Source organism: Benincasa hispida, chromosome 11 (assembly GCF_009727055.1).
Source record: "Benincasa hispida cultivar B227 chromosome 11, ASM972705v1, whole genome shotgun sequence".
Classification (NCBI taxonomy): Eukaryota; Viridiplantae; Streptophyta; class Magnoliopsida; order Cucurbitales; family Cucurbitaceae; genus Benincasa; species Benincasa hispida.
Window position 1 is genome coordinate 27239665 of NC_052359.1, and position 20429 is coordinate 27260093.

The window sequence follows — 20429 nt, forward strand, 5'->3', positions numbered from 1 at the left end:
AGAGGATGTGTGTTGATTGTCGAGCCATTCAAAAAAAAATAACGGTAAGTATCGACATCCTATTCCTAGATTGGATGACATGCTAGATGAATTACATGGTACAAAACTGTTTTCAAAAATTGATCTTAAAAAGTGGTTACCATCAAATTCGAATGCATGTGGGAGATGAGTGGAAAATGGCTTTCAAAACAAAATTTGGTCTTTATGAGTGGCTTGTTATGTCATTTGTCTTACCAATACACTAAGTACTTTTATGAGATTGATGAGTCTTGTTTTGAGAGAATAATTGGAAAATTGTTGTGGTATACTTTGATTATATCTTGTTTGCTCTAAAAATTTGAATGAACATATGTTGCATGTCAAGACAACTTTCCTTAAACTTAGAGAAGAAAAGCTTTATGCCAATTTCAAAAGTGTAGCTTTTGCTAGACCAAGTTTCTTAGGATTCATTGTTGGAAAGGATGGAGCGAAAGTTGATGAAGAAAATGTCAAAGCTATTCGAGAGTGGCCAACACCCACCAATGCAACCGAGGTGAGTATTTTCATGGTTTGGCTAGTTTTTATAGAAGGTTTATTAAGGATTCCAGTAGCATAGCCTCCAATTGAATGAACTTATTAAAAAGAATGTGAAAATTTGAATGGAAAGAAAGAAAGAAAATGCATTCAATGAATTGAAAGATAAATTGACTAATGCACCTTGTCCTGCTTTACCTAACTTTGACCAAATCTTTTGAAATTGAATGTGATGCAAGTGGGATAGGGATTGGAGCTGTTTTGATGCAAGAAATAAGGCCATCATGTTCTTTAGTGAGAAGCTAAATGGAGCACAACTTAGCTACCCCACATATGATAAGGAATTACATGCACTTGTAAGGTTTTGCAAGTTTGGCAACATCACTTGTGGCCAAAAGAGTTTTTCATCCATACGGATCATGAAAGCTTGAAGCACCTCAAAAGCCAAACAAAGTTGAACAAGAGGCATGCTAAATGGGTAGAGTTCATTGAGACATTTCCATATGTCATTCATTACAAGAAAGGTAAGGATAATGTGGTGGCTTATGCATTATCAAGAAGGTATGCATTATTTTCTTCCCTTAGTGCAAAAATTCTTGGTTTTAAACACATGATTGATTTGTACAAAGTAGAAACATCTGAATTTTATGATGTGTATATTCAATGTTTAGAAGGGAAAAACGTGCATGATTATATTGTGTTTGATGAAATGCTTTTTAAGAAAGGAAAACTTTGTTTTCCTAAGTGTTCCATGCGAGTGTTGCTTGTGAAGGAAGCTCATGGGGGAGGATTAATGGGGCATTTTGGGGAATTTAAAACATATAACATGTTGGCTGAACATTTTTATTGGTCGAAAATGAGAAAGGATGTGAATAAAATGTGCAAACAATGTTTCAAATGTAAGGAGGCTAAGTCTAAGACACAACCACATGGTCTTTACACACCTTTAGATGTTTCTAGTGAACCTTGGGTTGACATTAGCATGGATTTTGTTTTAGGACTACCAAAGACTAGGAGACATCATGATAGCATTTTTTGTGGTAGTTGATAAGTTTAGTAAAATGGCACATTTCATACCATGTAATAAAACAGATGATGCTACTAACATAGCTAATCTTTTCCTTAGGGAAGTGGTTAGATTGCATGGAATTCCTAAGACCATTGTTAGTGATAACGATGCAAAATTTTTAAGTCATTTTTGGAAAGTTTTGTGGGGTAAGTTGGGAACTAAGTTTTTGTTTTCAACAACTTGTCACCCACAAACCGATGGGCAAATTGAGGTGGTTAATAGAACATTAGGAACTTTGCTTAGGTCATTAATGTCTAAAAATCTCAAGTCTTGGGAGGATGCTCTACCTTTTGTAGAGTTTTCTTACAATAGAGCAATACATAGCACCACTCATTGTTCACCTTTTGAGGTTGTGTATGGCTTTAATCCATTAACTCCGTTATATTTGTCACCCTTGCCACATTAATGTTTACTAGTGATGCAGCTGTTTCAAGAGCAGAATACATCTAAAATTTGCATAAAGAAGTCAAAGAAAGGATTGAAAAGAAGAATCAAAAGCTTGTTAATAGCAAGAACCAAGGGAGAAAGAAAATGATTTTTAAACCCAGTGATTGGGTTTGGGTACATCTACGAAAGGAAAGGTTTCTAGATCAAAGGATGTCTAAACTTCAACCAAGAGGAGATGGTCTATTTCAAGTGATAGAGCGGATAAATGATAATGCCTACAAATTGGATCTTCGAGGTGAGTACAACGTAAGTTCTACTTTCAATGTGGCTGATTTGACTCCTTTTGATGTAGGGAATGAAGACCTTGATTTGAGGACAAATCCTTTTAAAGAAAGGGGGGATGATATGAATTCAACCATTGAACCATTTCATGTACCTAAAGGACCAATTACAAGAATCAAGACAAAGAAGATTCAAGAGGCATTCACACTACATCTTCAAAAACTAGTAAATTCACAAGAAACCGAAAAATAATTTTGAGATCAAAGTTTTATATAATGTTAGTTCAATGAGTCGAGAAGAGAATGACATGAAGTTGGTAGGGAAAAAGTCCTATAGTTTGGAAGATGACATGGTGGTCAAAAAGAGTGTGCAGATTTTGTGAAGAAAATGTTGTCAAGTGTGCACTGCATGGGGAAATGTGATGTCAAACCTTGTCAAACGTGCATATCTACTTTTTCGTCTTCTAGAAGAGATATTTAAGGCAATTTGAAGACTTTCTAAATTCCTAGTTTTGAATTTTGACTTATAATTTAGTATGCAATTAAGTTTTAAGTTTCTAGGTGTTATTTTCTACAATTTGTAATTAATTGTATTTGAATGACTTTTGAGTTTCTTCGTCTATCCATGACCATGTGGCCTATAAAATGGCTTGTAATGTTCTTCAAGACTCAGATTATTGATAGTAAAAAGTCTGTGCTTATTCAACCCTTTGGTATTGTCTTTTTCTTTCAAATCTTGCTTTAGATTTGATATTTAAATCAATTTATTGGATTAGTCTTGATCAAGCTAATTCTGGAGTGAGTTGTCTTAGGATCTAAGAGTGACCATCGTAGATTCTAAGTTTGATCTAAGTAGTTTTCTTTGTGAGTGTTTGTAAGGATCCTAGAAGGACCTCTAGCTTTGCATCCAACAAGCATCAGGGGTGCTTATCAATGAGGCCCATCCACTCAACCGAGAGAGAATAAGAGGATCAAGTACTAGAGATTGAACCACATTGCATCAAATCAACATCAACACTAACACCAACTCAAGTTCAACTCCACGAAATACGTTTCTCCATAAACCTCGTGTGCACAGTGATTATTTTTCTTATTAATTTTTTATTTATGGAAGTGTGCTTGTTTCACAATTTCTTTATAGTCTTGTCCTCTTTTAAAAATACATTTGGGTTTTATTCAAATTTTGAAAAGAAAAATAATAATGTAAAATCTGTTTTTTTTTTTTTTTGTTTTATTTGGGCTGGATTTTAAAAACGTTGATAGGAGGTAGATAAGAAAAATAAAGAAACTGATAGTGAAAATAATATATATAAGCTTAATTTTCAAGAACAAAAATAAATGATTATCAAGCTAGTCTAAATAATTATTAGATCTAAATGGTTTTAAAAAAGGGAAGAAAAAAAAAACATGAGAGAAAAACTTTGAATTATTTTTAATGATTTTAATTCAACAATATGTTAATATCTTACCAAATCAAGATTGATTGACATATCAACACAAACAATCTTGTGTCTTGTTTCTTTGTTTTTGATGCATTTTATAGATAACTTTCTTTGAACTTGTCTCTTTGTTGATCAACTATGGCAATGGCTCAGTCTCTCATTAAACCACCTTAATCTTTCTCCCCATTCCTTGAATCTCCAAGGCTAAATATTACAAACCCAAAACAGGTTGTTCAAAATCCCCCTTATTTTCTTTCCTGCTTTAGCTATCTAGCTTTTGCATTGTTGCTTTAATCCTGAATGTTCTTGAATTCCATTTTGCTTAAAGTATTAGCACTATTGATTCTGCTTACAGTTTCATCCGAGAGCGTTGTCGACGAATGAAGAAGTGAGGAATTTGGTAGGAAAAGAAACAAATAGATGGACCATTGACTACTCTGGCGAAAAATAGGCGCTGCCGTTGTTGGACACTATCAATTATCCTATTCATATGAAGAATCTGTCATTAGAGGTAAAACTCTTGGTTGTTGAACATTGTCAATTTTCCTTCCATTGTGCCATTTCTTGTTGTTCTTCCTCATTATCACGTGAGATCTTTTTTTTTTCCAGGATCTTGAGTAGCTAGCAGTAGAGCTTAAAGTAGATATTTTGTTCTCTCGATCCAAAACTAGGGTCATTTAAGTGCAAGCTTAGGTGCTGTCGAGTTGGTCGTGGCACTGCATCATGTGTTCAATACCGTAGAGGACAAAATCGTATGGGAAGTGTTCGCCATCAGGTGCCTAGCCAACGAAATTTGTAACAAAATGAGGTTTATTTTTAGGATTAAAGTTGATTTTGGTGGTGTTTTTGCAGGCATATCCACACAAAATTTTGACTAGAAGAAGGTTTAGAATGCATACTATCAGACAAACTTCAGGGCTTGCTGATTTTTCCAAAAGGGATGAAAGTGTTCATGATGCTTTAGTGTAGGACACATTTCTACAAGCATATAGTTGGTCTTAGAATGTCTTACACTCTTCTTATTTAGTCTTTTTCCATGTCAGAGAGTTTAATTGTAAATAGATGAACATTCTTCTCTATTTAATAAATCTTTTTTTTAGCTATCTATGACATCGAAAATAATGTATGCATGGAAGTTGCTAGAGACCTTTTGGGAAAGAAGAACAGTTTCATTTATGTGATTGGAGATGGAGCTATGACAGCAGATCAAGGATATGAGGCGATGAATAATACAAGCTATCTCGATACAAACATGATCGTTATTCTCAACGACAACAAGCAAGTCTCATTGCCAACCACTACGCTTGATGTCCCTGCTACTCTTCTTGAAGCTCTTAGCAGTGCCTTAACATAACTTCAAGTAAGCATACAATTTCAAAAACTTCGTGAAATTGCAAAGGTAAAATATTATAGGATTGCATACAGTTTACCACAAGATATTGGAATGACTTTTCAAATATTTAAAAAATGTTATTATGCATTTAGAAATTCATTCAAAATAGAACCTTAGTAAAAAAGTTAATTTAACACCATTCTTTGAAGGTCATCACAAAATAAGTTGGGGGCAAGCCCATGAAGTTGCAGTGAAAGTCGATGAATATGCAAGAGGTTTGATAAGTGGTTCAGGATCGACATTTTTCGAGGAGCTAAGATTGTACTATATTGGTCTAGTAGATGGACACAATCTGGGCAATTTGGTCACCATTTTTGATAAGGTGAAATCAATGCCAACGCCCGGACTGGTATTAATTCACATCGTTATAGGAAGATGGAAGGGTTATCCTTCAGCAGAAGCAGTTGCGTGTAAAATGCATGGTTAGACTCTATTCTAATTAAGCATCTTTTTTAGTTCCATGGATTCTTTGAAATACTTCTTTACAAATCTTACAATGATGTAGGAGTAGTCCAGTTTGACCCCAAAACAGGCCAGCAATTCAATACAAAATCTGCCACATTTTCATATACTCAGTACTTTGCTGAATCTTTTATAAGAGAAGCAGAACTGGATGACAAAATTATAGCCATCCATGCTGCCATGGGTGGTGGAACTGGTCTTAACATTTCTAGAAGAGGTTCCATGAACGTTGCTTCGATGTCAGGATCGTCGAGTTATTGGGATTGGTGTCTTAAATCTCCTTGTAATCTCGTAGTTTGTAAACCTTGTATAAACATATTGTTGTTAATGAAATAAATGTTATTTTATAAACATATACTCAATCCAATAAACTAAGATCCAAGTTTATTTCATGTAATTTAAAAAAGTGTGTAGAGACATATATGTGGATCTTGTTTAAATAATAACCTAAACGGTTTATAGTAGATGGATAAGGCTGGGTACCTTATTCTAGTGACACTACGGATACAACCCGCTTTGTAAGTGTTACAAGTGTTGTAAAGTGCTACAAATAATCTGATCCTGATCATTCATATGGAGACATGTGAGCGGGGATATCCTATACAAAGAGTTTGTATAAGACATGACCATAAAATGATTAGCCTCTTTATATAACACCGTTAATAATAGAGACTTACATTTCACTAGGATGACCATCGATGACACTAAGATGACCATAGGTGACATGACCTAAATCCTGAGTGAGTTGTGAACTCCTACTCATGAAGGCGGTCCTTTGATTTGTATAGGTGAGAGTGACTAGGTTGCCAACTCAACAAGCCTACCATTTTGGGGATTCGTCTGACTGGGGAGTTGAGAACACAGTTACACAAGATGAAATTCACTCCTTTTTCGATGCAGGGCAAGTAGATAAATTGCTCCCTTAAGGGCTGATTTTGGGTCTTGAACATAGTGGCCACACTCTTTACTAGTCCGAAAGGGACTTGGTCATAATGGGACTATGACTTATTGTTAATTAGAGGAATCAGTGGTACTTAAAGAGTTAGATGTAACTACAGGGGCAAAACGGTATTTTGACCCAGCTGTACTTAGTAATTTATGAAGGGTTATCACACTATTAATTGGTTATATCCAATGGACACATAAATTTATCTGTAGTGCAAAGAGTGCAACTATCGATTTTTAGTGGAGTGACTGACAGTTAACGAATGTTGGGTAATTTAATTAAAGAGTTTAATTAATTATCCGAGTACCATTGGAGCTTCAATCTATAGGTCCATAAGGTTCTCTCTGTAGCTCAAAAAGGAGATTTAATCGAGATTTAATCTTTGGATTAATTTGAAATGTTCAAATTAATTGAGAGAATTAATTATTTATGATATAATTAATTATAATGTATTTGATACATTATAGTTGAGAAGAATTTGATTATGATTCAAATACCAATTATATGAATAAGATTCACGTAATTAAATATAAATATGATTTATATTGAGAGGAATTAAATATTTGGATATGATCCAAATATCATTAATATGGATGAGATTCATATACGGATTTAAAATAAATGTGATTTATATTAAATGTCATGTATAGTTGAGAGAGAATAAAATCTATAGTTTATGTTGTATTTGATGCAATATAAAACTATAGGCTATATGACATATAGTGTATATATATATAATAAAGTAGTTATTATATATATATATATATATTCTATTTTATTAATTTNATATAGTGTATATATATATAATAAAGTAGTTATTATATATATATATATATATTCTATTTTATTAATTTAACTGAAATTAATAAAAAGGGAAGGAGTTATAACTCTCTTCCCCATTGTCTCAATTAACTAACATGGGATTCAAGTTGGTTGAAGAGGAATTCTACTTGTTAATTGGCTCAAAAGAGGACTCTCCAAGAGAAAGATTCTCTATAGAAACTTCCCTCTCTTCCTTTCCATCTCCTTTTCCTCTTCCAAGGATTCATGCAAAGCCCACAACTCTTGCTTGAATCCTTTATCCCAAGAGAATGCATAGGGTTATCGAGTAATGGTGTCCGTTCTTGAAGAAAGGGTTCTTAAAATATAAGAGTTTCTGAAACCCTATGTAATTATTTTAAAGCATACTGTACTTTTTAAGTAAATGCATATCTCATTGTTATTTTACTGTAAAATTTTATATTCAATAAAAAATAGAATTTGGGATGATCTTTGCTTCCGCTCAAAGGAATTTTTCTGTTATTTTTGCTGTTACATTGGCAGTTGGTATAGCGACAGAGGGTATCAAGCTATTTTGTGCTATTTACTCATCCTTCCTTCAAAGATGATCATGTAAGTATTGAAAGGAAATTTGTAAAGGCTACACAGCGGAAGTGGGAATCGTTCCCAATTTTCGTATTTTCACAGAGTTGAAGAAAATTATAGACTAGAAAGAAGATTATACATTAAGAAACTAAAATTACAGCATGCTTTTTGGGAGGAGGAAGAAGGCACTTACCATTGAAGCAAATCTCCTTTTGTGTCGTCCCTTGATCCACGATCACGAACATTTCGATCTCCAAATATAGACACTACCACTTACGAACCTTCTGTGTTCTCTTGAAAATGAGAATATGCAGGAGTGGTGGACCCTGTACTTTTGGAAGAGGGAGGATAGAATGACAGGAAGAATTTTCCAGAGAGCAATCTCATTGACATTCAGAGAGTTTAGGAAAAAGATGAATGAAAACTCAATTGATCCCTCATTGCACGTCTAGTTGAGAGAGAATTAAGAGGAGGGAGTTGTAACTCCCTCCCATTAATTAAATTAAAATTAAATTTAATTAATAATATATATATCAATACAATACATAACCTATAGTTTTTATATCGTATCAAATACAATATAACCTATAGTTTTATTTTCTCTTAACAATGCATACATTTAATATAAATCATATTTATACTAAAACTTAATTATATGAATCTCATCCATATAATTAATATTTGAATCATATTCAAATATTTCATTCCTCTAAACTATTTATGGTATTTAACATAAATAATATTTATATTAAATTTAATTATACGAATCTCATTCATATAATTAGTATTTGAATCATATTCAAATATTTAATTCCATTCAAAATACTTTATATTCTAATGTATCTTTAAATAATTATATCATATATAATTAATTCCCTCAATTAATTTGAACAATTTAAATTAATCCAAAATTAATTCTCAATTTAATCTTTGTTGAGCTACAGAGAGGACTTTATGAACCTGTAGATTAAAGCTCCATTGGTACTTGGATAATTAATTAAACTCTTTAATTAAATTACTCAACATCCATTAATTACCGATCATTCCACTAAAGACTGATAGCTGCACTCTTCGCACTACAGATATATTTCTGTGTCTATTGGATATAACAAGTTAACAACATGATGACCCTTCACAAATTACTAGTAAGTACAACAAGACCAAAATTACCGTTTTGCCCCTATAGTTACATCTAACTCCTTAAGTATCACTGATCCCTCTAATAAACAATAAGTCATAGTCCAACTATGACCATGTTTCTCTCGAGCCAAGAGAGGGTGTGGCCACAGTATTCAAGGTCCAGGACCAGCCCTTAAGGGAGCAATATATCTACTTACCCCAACATCAGGGAATGAGTGAATTCCGTCTTGTGTAGCCGTGTTCCCAAAACTCCAATCAGACGAATCCCCAAAATAGTAGGCATATTGAGTTCACAATCTGGCCACTCTCACCCATACAAATCAAAGAACCGCCTTCATGAGCAGGAGTTCACAACTCATTCAGGATTTAGGTCATGTCACCTATGGTCATCTTAGTGAAATGTAAGTCTCTATTATTAACAGTGTTATAATTATACTAATCATTTCGTGGTTCGGTCTTATACAAACTCTTTATTATAGGATACCCCCGCTCACAAGTCTCCACGTGAATGATTAGGATCAGATAATATAGCACTTTACAACACTTGTAACAACTACAAAGCGGGCCGTATCCATAGTGTCACCAGGATAAAGTACCCAACCTTATCTATCTACTATAGATCGTTTAGGTTATTATTTAAACAAGATCTGCCTGTATGTCTCTATATACTTGTTTAAATTACATAAAATAACCTAGGATCTTAATTTATTAGATTGAGTGCATATTCATAAAATATCAATTATTTTATTAGTAACAATTTGTTTATACAATGTTTACAAATTACGAGAATACAAGAGATTTAAGACACCAATCTCAGCAAGTATACATGGAAAGATTTAGGAGTCTGCTTTTAAAGCACTTAGATAGTTAGGGCCGAATAGGTCTTTAGGTAAAAGTTGCAGCAAAATACTATATTAATTACTAACTATATGAAATGGTCATCAAGGTGGTGCATGATGTAGACCTTCAGAAAATACCCATCTGCTTTACAATGGATCGAGTTGGTTTGGATGGTCTCTATGGCTCGACACATTGTGGAGCATTTGATATAACATACATGGCTTGTTTACCTAACATGATTGTCATGGCTCTATCTGATAAAGCTGAATTAATCCACATGGTTGCAACGATAGTGACAATAGATGATAGATCGAGTTGTTTTCGGTTTCCAAGGGGCAACGAGATTGGAGTTGATTTTCCTCTTAACTTCAAAGGAAATCTAATTGAGGTTAGCATGAAATAAACAAATTTAAGCATTAAGGAGGGTACAAAGTACTGCCTCAAAGTAAAATGTAACACAGTCTTTGGTTTTGTTGAATAGATTAGTAAGGAGAGAATACTGGGGGAAGGCAACAGAGTTGCTCTATTGAGGTATGGTTCAATAGTTCAATAATGTATTGGAGCTTAAGAATTGTTGAAAATAAGAGGCATTGCCCCAACAATGGCAGATGTTAGATTTTGCAAACTTTTGAACACTCAACTTATAAGGCAACTGGCAAAAGAACATGAAATTCTGATTACAGTGGAAGAAGGCTCCATTGGAGGCTTGGGTTCTCATGTATTCTATTTCTTAGCTTAATTGGAATTTTAGATGAGCATTGTCTCAAGGTAACTACATAAAAATAGTCTCATTCTATTTTATCAATTTAGGTCCCGTTTGGTAATTATTTCGTTTTTGGTTTTTGATTTTTAAAAATTAAGCTTATTTCCTCCTCAATTTATTACATTGATTTGCATCTTTCTTAAGTATAATGGTTGAGTTCTTCGACAAATTTCAAAAAAAAAAAAAAAAAAAAAATTTGAAAAGCTACTTTTTTTTCTTTTCTTTTTTTTTTTTTTTTAGTTTTCAAAATTTTGTGCTTGACTTTTTATTTTTAAACCATTAGTAAAAAGTAGATAACAAAGTAAGAAATTTGCAGGTGAAAGTAGTGTTTATAGGCTTAATTTTCAAAAATAAAAACAAAAAACAAAATGGTTACTAAATGAGACCTTAATTATCATAATTTAACTCATTCGAGATTTTTTGTTCATTGCACTTTTAGCTGAGAAGTAGGGTTCTTCCTGATCGATACATAGACCATGGATCACCATGAGACCAGATAGAAGAAGTAGGACTGTCATCTGAACACATAGCTACAACAGTCCTAACTCTTCTAGGCAGATCTAAAGAAGCTCTTTCATTCTAAGTTTCTACACCTAGGAAGTGAAGTTCTAAGTAGGAAGCTATATATGTATCAACAAAATCATATGGGGATGTTATTCATATGAAGCAAGAGAACTTTTATGGGGATCCAAATGTTAGTACTAGTGAGATAGGAAAAATTGTCATGGATGACCTTGTATGGAACACATCGATGATAATATAATCCTAGGATCCTGATTAGGTGAATAATTTCCAACACAAAACAAAAGAATTTTAAATCACTGCAGGATTGCTATCAACACATATAGCTGCAAAGGTCTTAACACTTACTTTTAAATTTTAATATTAAAGACAATTCTATCAATTAGTTTCTTCAACAAAAAATTCAAAGTATGAGTAGGAAGCTTTGAATTTTTACAATATAAGAAAGAAAAATGAGTATGATTAGTGATATATATGAAATTTTTCTTCATTTACAAAATTAATAACGTTGTGAGTTTTAACTTCTTATATGTATAGAGTTCAATATTCGTGGCGAGGATTCAGACTCATCTCTTGGTTAAGTGTACATGCCTAAATGAACCATATTCAGGTTGGTATCTAGGGTAAGAAAATAAGAAACTTTCACATGAAGGGAACTAGCATCTAAAATAACCATCATATCTATATTGTCGAAGAAAATGATCCCCTTCAACCAAGGGCCAAACCATATATCCCAATAGAAAAACGAACCAAGTATTGCAACTTGTCTCAAACATGAAAAATAACCCTCCAACACCAAGATGAAGAACTAAAGGGGAAAACCACATCCAAAAACTTTGACTATGAAAAATATGGGCTTCCACTCAGGCGACTCGTAACAAGCCAGAACGGATTAGGATAGGTCATAAAATAACTTTATGACAACAACAACATTTCAAGAAGAAATATGTCAGTCTCCAAGTCATCCATCATGATAAAGAGGACAAACATTTGGAAATGCAACCTTGACCCCTCCCACACCATCCAACTACTATTCTAATGAGAGGAACGAAGTAAGAAATCTAATTTATGAACAATCTATAACAAAAGCACAAAAATACTAGCAAGATAGACTTGAAATTTTGAAGAATAAAATAGAGAAGTTGTAATCGGGGAGTCGAAAGACTCCTAGTTTACCAACTTTTTACACGAGTAGTTACCCTTTGTAAAAGAGGTAAGTAATCAACATAAAAGAGTCGACTTGAAATAAGAGGTAGACTAAGATAACATACAAAAAGAGTAGCACTGAAGGGAACTCCATAAAAGCTGAGAAGCCCTCAAACATCACTAAGGGGTCATGTTAGTACAAAACATGAAACTCTCAAGTCTTACTTAAAGAGAATTAAATCCCGGCAAAAGTGTGAGATCGCTTTCTTTGATTTTTTGAAACAATTAAAATCAAGTAAACAAGAAAAAGGTTAAGGACTATACTATTGTTGACACATGACTGCAGCAAATACTACAAAGTATTCCTTACTATGACTCTAGCAAGGATCTAACTTATGGGAACCACTTCTTAAAAGAATGGAGAGAACAGGGAAGAAGAATTGTCTTAGAACTTTTCTAAGAAAATTGAGAGAATTTTAGAGTGAGGGTTTCAGAGTAATTGTAGAGATTATTTTTGTAGAGAGTATATTCTATGAGGGCTCCTAAGAGGGAGTCTTATTTATAGAACTCTATGGGTTTCTCCCAATCCTATTGAGATAACCCTTATTTTTAATTAAATATTTAATAATATCTAATATTAATAAATACCTACCCAAATAATATCTCATATTAAATGGTTAAAATTATTTAAATCATATTTAAATATTTATTCTCTGCAAGATTTAATTACTAAAAGATAATTATTTATTTAATATCTCATATTAAATGAATTTAAATATTATTTTTTGCGTTATCTCTTTAATTTGAATCATATTCAAATTAAATAATTAATTATTTGAATCATTTTCAAATAAATTAATTCTCCAATATCTATTTAATTTGAATCTTATTCAAATTAAATAATTTATTTATTTATAGGGATCTCATCTATAAAAATAATTAATTAAATGAATCTTATTCAAATGAATTAATTCTCCATGTTATAAAGTTATAATTTGAATCTTATTCAAATTAAATAATTTATTTATTTATAGGGATCTCATCTATAAAAATAATTAATTAAATGAATCTTATTCAAATGAATTAATTCTCCATGTTATAAAGTTATAATTTGAATCTTATTCAAATAAACTTTATAATAAATCATGTAATTAATTGCATCCAATATTATTAATATTTTTCCTTATGAATTTGAACATTTCAAATTTTCTTTCAACAAATTTGATCCTTGTTGGTCCATGGTGAGCTAGCAAGGAGACCTTATGGACCTACCGATTATAAGCTCCAATGATCAAATTAATTAATTAAACTCTTTAATTAAATTAACCTTCATTCATTAAGTACAAGGCAAACTACTATAGACCTATAATTGAACTCTTATGCATTGTAGGAAAAGTTGTGTCAATGCGTATAATTAATATAAGCAAGTCAATCCTTCACGAGTTGTTCATCAGCTGGATCAAAATATTCGTTTCACCCTTATAATTACATCTTTTCCTCAAGTCTCATCGATTCCTCTCATGAACAATTTGTTAATGGTCCAACCATAAATTAAGTCTCTCACGGGCCAATGAGAGGGCAGGATCCCGTTGTTCAAGATCCGAAATTAGTAATTAAGAGAACTACTCATCTACTATTCAATATGGGAAGTAGTGAATTCCATCTTATGAAGTTATGTTCCCAACTCCCTATTCAAGTTCCCTAATTGGTAAGCTTATTGAGTCAGCAACTTGGGTCACTCTCACTCGTACAAATCAAAGGACTAATCTCACAAACAGGAGTTCATAATTCAGTCCGGATTAAGATTGAGTCCCACATGATCATCCTATAAAATATTAATCTTATCAATTAACAGATTTACAAAGAGAGATTAAAAATTTTATAGTCCAGTCTTATTTAAACTCTTTGTAAAAGATACCTCCACTCACATGTCTCCACATGAACGGTTTGGATCAAACCATTTGTAACTATTACAAAGTAGGTCGTATCCATAGTGTCACTAGGACAAGGCACCCAACCTTACCCATGTACTATAAACCTTTATATTCATAAAGGATATGTTGAGTTGAATGATAAGGAAAAGATACATGATATATTTATTGACAATGTTAACTTAAATGATGAATGTTTTTACGAATGCCAGTGCGTGGGTGAAAACTTTTGATTCTAGGATGTTTTAGGATTGACATGACAAAACCATCTTGGATCCGGTATGATTTGATAAGCTTCCTCTATCTAAAAGACGTTAAACCAAGCGCTTATTGGGAAACAACCCAAATTTTTAATTGCTTTCTTTATTTTTCCCATCTTTAGTTTAATTCTTTATTTTTTTTCTTTTTAAAAATAATCGAATCACTCATAGCTTTCATATTTTTTAGGATTTTTGTCCAACAAAAAAAGTACTCATTCTTCTAGCTCATTCGTACTTTTGTGTTTACTTTCATCATGTTATGCATGCTAATTTGGTTTTAATTGATGATATGCATGTTATTTTTTTTGAAAATTGGAGAAAATTTTAAAATTTGATTGAGATTTGAGAAGATGATGAGAGTTCTTTATTGTGTGCTTTTGATGTTTATTGTCAATGATGAAACTTGAATATGCATGTTGGATGACTTATAGTGGAAATGGGATAATAATATCTTGAAGTATGATCTATTTATGTTCCTCTTTGGGTCTCCTATGTCATGAGCACTTAGTCACTTTAATTTAAAACTTTTAACTAAATGTAGGATTAAGTTAAGTGTATTTTGTTGTCACTTCAAAAGGTCCCACTAATTAGAGAGTTGATATGCATGATGGTTTGTAATGTTAGACTAAGAAAGAAAAATGATGTTCTTGCCTTTGAAAAAAAAAGAAGAGAAATAATGTACATTCGTTAACAAGTGCTTTGAAAGAAATATCTTTTTATTATATAAACTTGTAACGTGTATACATGGATGGGGGTAAAAAGAGCTGCCTTTACTATGATCAATCAGGACACCTGGGAATTGACTAGATATGGTTCCTTGTAGTGAATATATGAAAGCTAGTGCCTCTAGGTAAAATGATGCAAGTTTAGGGCCATTTGTTAATATAATGAAGGCACCTTGGTGGATATAATTACTTTCTTTGTTAATATAATCTAGGTTATTTTTTAGAGGAAGTAATCTTGAGTTAAGATTTTAGACTTAGGCATAAGGTTTATACATGGTTCCATGAATTGACTAGAGTAGATCTAATGAAGTAATAATAGATTCAATAACCTAGAACACTTTTGCACTTGGATTTTCAAAATAATTTTATTGCTTTATTTTATTGTTTCAATTTCAAATTAAAACTCGATTTCGATTCCTTAGCTAAAATTGACACTATTATGAGATAGCTAAACAATAATTGTTAAATTGATCCTTGAGGACGATATTCAGTCCTTAAAGTCGTTTTATTATATTATAAATTGACCATGTACACCTGCGTGCACACGAACATTACATTATTGATATATTAGATCCCTTGAATACTATTTCCCATAATGATCATCGATATTTTATCACCGTGGAAGATAACTGTAGTCAATATACTTGGGTCTTTCTGCTAAAAAGGAAGTCTTATGGTCTATGCCTTTTCCTAACAATGTTTATGATCTCTTGGCATCTATTTTTGTGATTTTTTCGTGATTCTAAGAAGAGTTTATGGTTGGCTCTCACCTTGGTGAATGGAATGGTCATATTTTTAGGGATATTTCCTCTTCTTTTAATTGTGTTTTGGATATATTTCTTCTACAACATTCGTTTGGTGTAAAAATAAGCACTCACTTACTCTTTACAACTTATCTTTTTTTAAATTCCAATTGGAGATTTTTGTTGTAACTCACCTATAAGGTGTTTAGTGTTTCATTAAACTATTTCATTAATGCAAGGATTTTTTTTCTTCTACTTAAAAAAAGGAATGGTGAAAAGTTCTCAATTTCACGAGTATAAGTGCAATAAAGTGATAAATTCTAGAAAGTAAATGTATAAGTACAAAAGAGTGAGGGAGGAATACCTTATTGTTTAGTGTGTGCACACAAATGATAGCATGACCCAGTGTAACTAGGTCATTAGACTGGAGGGAAATGTGAGTGCAAAGTATTTAAAACTGGGATAATAAGCTTGAAGGTAGATTTTTGGGGTAAGAGGATTTAAGCGACAAAGAGATAATGTAATCGTGTACCTTAATTGCCTGCCTATATGTGAAATAAACAAATAGATTCTATCATGAAGTTAAACATAAGAATCAGGAGAGCTGGTTTAGTTGTGAGACTATCTTTACTCGAGTTTATTTGGGACATTCCATATTTATAATTCTAGGGTTTCTTTGATGGTTTAGATAATACATCTGGAAAATTTAATTGTTTGAAGTAAGTAAACTCACTCTAATTCAATTTTGGGGCGAGAAGGATTTTTTGTTTTTTTGTTTTTTTTTTCCTATTATTTCTCTGTGTGTGTATATATAAATGAGATAACTTGACTCATTGAGAAAAATTTTAAATAATACACAATCATACAAAAAGAAAGGTTCTAAAAACAAAAATAAAAACAAATGATAACACAAAATATGTGCTATCTCTCTCAGATTAATTCAAGGTCGTTACTTGATTTTATTTGTTTATTTAGTGATTTTGCAGGTATCTGGCATCAAAGAGGTAAAATCAAGCGTTAAATGTTAAAATGATGCTAAAATGAGCCAAAACAGAACTCAAATGCATCAATCGAGCAAGAAGAGACCAAATTACCAAAATGCCCTTGAGGTAGGGCGACGTATAGCGCTGTACACAATGCCTGAGGCAGAAGCTGTGTAGGCATAAAGTGTAAACCCGAGACTTTCCTTGGATTATTTGCTCTTGTCACATATTGTAGGATATTGGATTTAAGTTATTGTTGTTCCATTGTTGAAGAAAAATGGCAAAGCTTTTGGTTGAAGTTGCCTTTGATAATTTTGGAATTTATTAATAAAGGAAAGAAAAGAAAGGAATAAAAAAAAAGAAAAGAAAAGAAAAAAAAAAGGAAAAGGAAAAAGGAAAAAAAAGAAGGGAAATGGAAACCCATTCGACACCATCGCCTAACTCATTTCAGCTCATTTCTCCATCATTTTCCATCAAATTTTCAGAGCATTTCAAGAGAGAGAGTGAAAGAAAAGGAAGAAGAAGGTTGCTGCAGGATGGAGGTTGAAGAAGGGAGGAAAAAGTTCATGCAAGTGCAACCATGGAAGAATCTGGGTTCAACCTGCCTATCTCTGGTTTTTAAGTCGGTTTGAGCTACAAAAAAAGAACTAAGAGGTGAGGCCTAACTTTCTTGAAATTTAATCCATTTTATAACAAATTTCATGAAGGAAGCTTGAGCTAAATCTGATGATAAGTTAATAGTTTTTGAAAAGGAAGACAGTGCACAGAATTTTTGTGCAAATCAGAAGGATCTAGGGTTTTCTCTGGTTTTTCAAACATTATGAGGTGTACATGTTGAATTAGAAGCTCAATTAAGTATGGTTGGAAAGCTGATTCAATTTCCTACAAGTTACATGAAGAATTTGTGAGTCAAAAACGAATATAATTAGGTTTAATTTTAGGAGAAATGTAGAGGGTAGCAGAAAAGTACGAATCTGTATTTTCTGTGTTTGGAGGATTTCTGGACACATCCGTTGGGAATATCGTTTTTATTTATTCAAGTAAGTTGTAGAGGGTTCCAAAATGAAGAGTTTTATATATAGTACATTAATTTTGATCAAGTATTGAGGAAGTTATGAGTGTCGGAAGTTAGGGTGTTGAATCTGGAAAATCTGAAAAAAAAAGTGTGAAGTATGATTTTATTTCTAGAATTTAGAATTCATGAGCATGGAAAGACAAGACGATTTATAGTTCTGATGCTCGGTTTTGGTTTGTTTGACAAGATAAGAGAAAATAGGCCGAGTCTATAGACCAGATAACTAGCCAAGACTGTGAGTAACAAAACGAATTTCGAAAAACCAGAGAAAACCCTAGATCCTTCTGATTTGCACGAAAATTCTGTGCTTTGTATTCCTTTTCAGAAACCATTAACTTATCATTAGATTTAGCTCAAGCTTCCTTCATAAAATTTGTTAGAAAATGGATTAACTTTCAAAGAAGTTAGGCCTCACCTCTTAGTTCTTCTTGTGTAGCTCAAATCGACTTTAAAACTAGAGATAGGCAGGTTGAACCCAGATTCTTCCATGGTTGCACTTGCATGAAGTTTTTCCTCCCTTCTTCAACCTCCAACCTGCAGCAACCTTCTTCTTCCTCTTCCTTTACTCACTCTATCTCGAAATGCTTTGAAAATCTAATGGGAAATGATGGAGAAATGGGCTGAAATGAGTTAGGTGGTGATGCTGAATGGGTTTCCATTTCCTTTCATTTTTTTTCCTTTTTCCTTTTCCTTTCCTTTTCTTTTCTTTCCTTTTCTTTTTCTTTATTTCCTTTCTTTTCTTTTCTTTATTAATAAATTCCAAAATTATCAAAGACAACTTCAACCAAAAGCTTTGCCAGTTTTCTTCAATAATGGAACAACAATAACTTAAATCCAACATCCTACAATATGTGACAAGAGCAAATAATCCAAGGAAAGTCTCGGGTTTACAACTTACCTGATATGATTGTGGCATCTAAGAGTGACAGGTGTCGAAGGTTTGAAAGAGGGCTGCATTTTGGGATACGTACCCTAGTTACAATTATTGCTAAGTGGACGGATTTTTTTCAGTTAGTAGAGACTGTCGTACGTGTGGAGCAGAGTATAACATAGGAGAAGTCAACAGTGGAGCCTAGTCGTGGGGCTTCAACAACTAATGGTTTCTGAGGTCTTGAGCAGTGGAGGTTCACACCTGGAGTGAATGTTTCAGGCCATCAAGACTTTAAGCATCGGTCTGGTGGCTAGTCATCGAGGAATTTATTAATAAAGAAAAGAAAATAAAGGAAATAAAGAAAAAGAAAAGAAAAGAAAATAAAGGAAAAGGAAAAAGGAAAAAAAATGAAGGGAAATGGAATCCCATTCAGCACCACCGCCTAACTCATTTCAGCCCATTTCTCCATCATTTTCCATCAAATTTTCAGGGCATTTCGAGAGAGAGAGTGAAAGAAGAGGAAGAAGAAGGTTGCTACAGGTTGGAGGTTGAAGAAGGGAGGAAAAAGTTCATGCAAGTGCAACCATGGAAGAATCTGGGTTCAACCTGCCTATCTCTGGTTTGTAAGTCTGTTTGAGCTACACAAGAAGAATTAAGAGGTGAGGCCTGACTTTCTTGAAAGTAATCCATTTTCTAAAAAATTTCATGAAGGAAGATTGAGCTAAATCTGATGATATGTTAATGGTTTTTGAAAAGGAAGACAGAGCACAAAATTTTCGTGGAAATCAGAAGGATTTAGGGTTTTCTCTGGTTTTTCAAACATTCTGGGGTGTACAGGTTGAATTAGAAGCTCAATTAAGTATGGTTGAAAAGATATTCAATTTTTTATAACTACATGAAGAATTCGTGAGCTAAAAACGAATATAATTAGGTTTAATTTCAGGAGAAATGTAGAGGGTAGCAGAAAAGCACGAATCTGTATTTGCTGTGTTCGGAGGATTTTTGGATAAATTCGTTGGGAATCTCATTTTTAATCCTTCAGGTAAGTTGTAGAAGGTTCCAAAATGAAGAGTTTGATATATATTACATTAATTTTGATTAAGTATTGAGAAAGTTATGAGTATTGGAAATTAGGGTATTGAATCTGAAAAATCTAGAAAAAGTGTGAAGTATGATTTTATTTCTAGAATTTAGAATTCATGAGCATAGAAAGACAAGACGATTTATAGTTCTGATGTTTGATTTTGATTTGTTTGATAGGACAAGAGGAAATAGGCTGAGTCTACAGACCAGGGAACTAGCCAAGACTATGAGTGACAAAACGAATTTCGAAAAACCAGAGAAAACCCTAGATCCTTCTGATTTGCACGAAAATTCTATGCTTTGTTTTCCTTTTCAAAAACCATTAACTTATCATCAGATTTAGCTCAAGCTTCCTTCATGAAATTTGTTAGAAAATGGATTATCTTTCAAAGAAGTTAGGCCTCACCTCTTAGTTCTTCTTGTGTAGCTCAAATCGACTTAAAAACTAGAGATAGGCAGGTTGAACCCAGATTCTTCCATGGTTGCACT

General features: G+C 32.8%; 1 pseudogene; it reads left to right on the plus strand.

Annotated features, from left to right (window-relative positions):
- The first annotated feature begins 4071 nt into the window (after positions 1 to 4071).
- On the plus strand, positions 4072 to 11184 carry LOC120091584 (annotated as a pseudogene).
- The last annotated feature ends 9245 nt before the right edge of the window (positions 11185 to 20429 follow it).